At 37.2% G+C, this 3,630-nt stretch overlaps 1 pseudogene; it reads right to left on the bottom strand.

Moving 5' to 3' along the window:
* Window positions 1-412: 412 nt before the first annotated feature.
* The window catches only part of LOC119285825, a 9,953-nt pseudogene continuing 6,735 nt past the window's right edge, over window positions 413-3,630 (bottom strand).

Genomic DNA, 3,630 nt, shown 5'->3' on the forward strand with positions numbered 1-3,630 from the left:
TCCAAGCATCATCTTACAATCTAGACACGCACGCTTGTCTTTCGAGAGAATGAATCAATCTAGCTAGAATGTTGACCACCACTAAAAGTCACTCGATGATATTGCGAATTTTTGCTTTTCATTTGTGACGGGTCAATGGAACCTTTATGCCCAAAACCTTAATTCAAGTAATCATTTATTTGGTAGCACTAAAAGTCACTAGATGATATTGGGTATTTTTGCTTTTCATTTGTGACGGGTCAATGGAATCTTTATGCCCAAACCTTAATTCAAGTCATCATTTATTCAGTACCGCTCAAGGAACTGAGGAACTGACATTCTAACTCTTCTTGAATCATTTTATTTTCTATTCCTTTTTATATTTCTTTAAAACAAGATGAACTAGACCCTCCCGCAAAAAAAACACACAAAAAAAAGATGAACTAGACCAAGTGAATACTCATTATTTACTCACTGTACAGGATTGTCTAGCTACATGGCTAGCTCGGTTGGGTGATCCCTGTATGGTGTGATGAGTTTCTAATGTTATCTACTCCCTCTGTCCCAGAATATAAAAACATTTTTGACACTATGCTAGTGTTAAAAAAAATCTTATATTTTGGGACGGGGGGAGTAGATCGCTACATCTTCCGTCTGATTCATCCCCTTCTTCTAGCCGGTCGGTCACCGTCAGGACAACCGGAATACAAGTTACGCTTCAAGTCTTCATCGTCAGTCATAGTCTGAATATTCCACACCATTAACTTCATCTTCTTCGTCACAGTCGCCATTATCTTCAGCGGAATCGTCGTCATTGCTATAACTAGACTCACTGTCCTCAATGGCGGTTTCATTTTCATCATCAGCGGTTGCCCTCGCAATTGGGTTGTCAAAGCTCCTGAGATAAGCCTCATCATCCTCGTCCTACATAGAAAAGGGTGGGCGGTTACAGGTTTCAAAGAAACCATTGGCGCATAGTTCGATGGATGAAATAAACTCACCTCTACATCTTCATCCTCGCTTGAATACGCAGAATCTAGTTTAGCATACAGCTCCTCTGTCTCCTCGGTCCTTCACATCTTCTACTTGGACCTGAAAATCGAGAACATTTGTCATCATGACATGCATCTGGAAAATGGTAATTTTGTCACAACTGAATCAGTTGGATACTCTACGTACCAGTTCGGATCTGAGCTGATTCACCCTTCTGTTTAACTTTCCAATGTGACGACTCAAGGCCTGCACCAAGAGAAAAGAATGATATTAGCCCTCCATTCCAGATTACTTGAAGTTCTAGTTATGTGCCAAGTCAAACTTCTTTAAGTTTGACCAAGCATATAGAAAATATGCTAATATCTACAACATCAAATATACATATATGTATACATATAGACTGTTGTTTTACATGTATAAATATACAGGTATTTATAAATATACTAAAATATATGGACTCGCATGCAATTTTTTCATATAGCTCGTTTTAGAAAATCTTAGATATAGTATATGAACATTCTTAAAATGATGTAGTATATATACTACCACATGATAGTATATGAGACGCAGGTGGTAGGATGAAAATATAAAGTAGATGTTCATATATTTTCTGTAGACTTGGTCAAACTTGAAGAAGTTGGAACTTAGGAGTTAGGACAAAGCTAGAACTTCCAGTAATTTGGATCGGAGGGAATATATCATTTAGGGAGATGAATGAAAGTTTGCTTTACAGAGTTGCTCTAACAGAATCTCTAACAAAATGGGTTTCTTCCTTTTGAGTACCTACTCCCTCTGTAAAGAAATATAAGAGTGTTTAGATCACTAGATCTAAACGCTTTTATATTTCTTTAAAGAGGGAGTACTTTTGTAATGCAGGTTGAGTTTTTAGTAAATGTCCGCAACCATCCAAGAAACAAAACAGGACCTCCATTCTCTGTAGCTCAATGGATCGAGCTAAAGCCTTTCTCTTTGACAAAAGATTCCTTGGTCTCAGCATGGAAGGACGTCTATAGTCCTTCCCACGAAACACAACAATGGCATAGCCTTTGGAGACCTTGTCCACAGAAACTAAAATGCCCCCACTCTCAACTTCAAGTGATAGTGCTGTCCTCTTGACATCTGCAAAAGACTTTGCTTTCACTAGTATTTTCACCAGTTCCCTGTATTTCCAGTGCAAGTGCATATTTTCGATTGTGCCATCAAAAACTCCTCTTCTACCTGAAAGTGGTGAAGGCAATACATAAAACAAAAGAATGTATATGAAGTTGAGACATAATTATAATGACAATCTAAGGAGACTAGATCTCATGGGAATAAAATAAATGAGCAACTAGAGCAAAAGACAATGCCCCTTCCAAAAAAAAAATCACAGGTAAATGAATGATACTGGAATAAATAAAAAACTACAGTACTACAGGATCAAAGGAAATAAGTGGCAGTAAACTGGTAAATACTCCCTCCGTTCACAAATATAAGATGTTTTGGATATTTCAATATGGACTACATGCAGACTAAAATGAGTGAATATACACACTAAAACGTGTCTATATACATCTGATTCAGAAAAAAGTTAGAACATCTTATATTTGTAAAAGGGAGTAGATTTTACCAAGGAGCAGAAATGCCTTCATCCTTAGACCAAGTTTCCGAAACATGAACCTCTCTTCATCGGTTATTGTTTCAGGTGGTTTGGTATCTTCAGTTGGCTTCAATGCAGTCTCGACTTTTCCAAGCACTCGTTTAGCTTTTGCTATCCTTTTCTCTGCCTGCATATAAATAAAGTGAATTATTTAAGTTCAAATATCATAAATTGCATCTTCAGTGTAATTCATGTTACGCAACTAAGCAAGCATTTGAACCACATTAGCGTGGTTGGGTACATGTAAGATTGCAACTAAAAGGTTGTTCTCTGCACTCTGCAAAAAGAAATATCAAGTTCACTGCAATTTTTCAGGTTATGTTCTTATCGAATATTATTGAATTGTTGTGGTAAGATGGTTTGAATTATACTCATGTGCCCAGCTAAATTAAACAAGAGATTATGATAAGGCAAATAAGAATGTTTTTTTATATGGAAAATGGTTTGTTCACAAGAGAATCTAATAAAGCAATCTCACTATTCAAAGTCTTATCACTTACAAGCGCAAGCTTCCACTCTAACTTCCTTACAAGATCAGCATGCTTTGCAGCTTCTACAGTTCTTGTCATCTTGTCCACATGATTAACGTCCAGTTCATTTCCATATTTAGAGTTAGCTTCAAGGGTCTCTTCAAGAGTACCAGCTACAGTGGATTCTATAAATGCCTCAGTGCTAGAAGTAAATGACAGCTTTGCATTTAACCGTGCTTGCTCCTCATCTTGTAGGGACTTCATTGAACTTTCCCTCTCTAGGAGTGCCTCTTCGAGTTCCGTGGACAAGAAATCTTTCCCTCTGTAGAAGACTACAAAGTCATTGTTCCTTGAAAGCATTACCCCACCTGTTAATTTCTGTGAGTGGACCAGGAAAACATTAGTTAGTTACAAACAGGAGAAACGAAATGGTGAAAAGATTGATAAAGTTCAAGGCTCTCCCATATCAAACAGAGACTGCACAATTGTATTGGATAAAATATACCCTGCAGGTTCAAATATGCAGGGTATATGTGCTATAGTTGTACA

The sequence above is a fragment of the Triticum dicoccoides genome, chromosome 4A (genome assembly GCF_002162155.2).
Source record: "Triticum dicoccoides isolate Atlit2015 ecotype Zavitan chromosome 4A, WEW_v2.0, whole genome shotgun sequence".
Lineage (NCBI taxonomy): Eukaryota > Viridiplantae > Streptophyta > Magnoliopsida > Poales > Poaceae > Triticum > Triticum dicoccoides.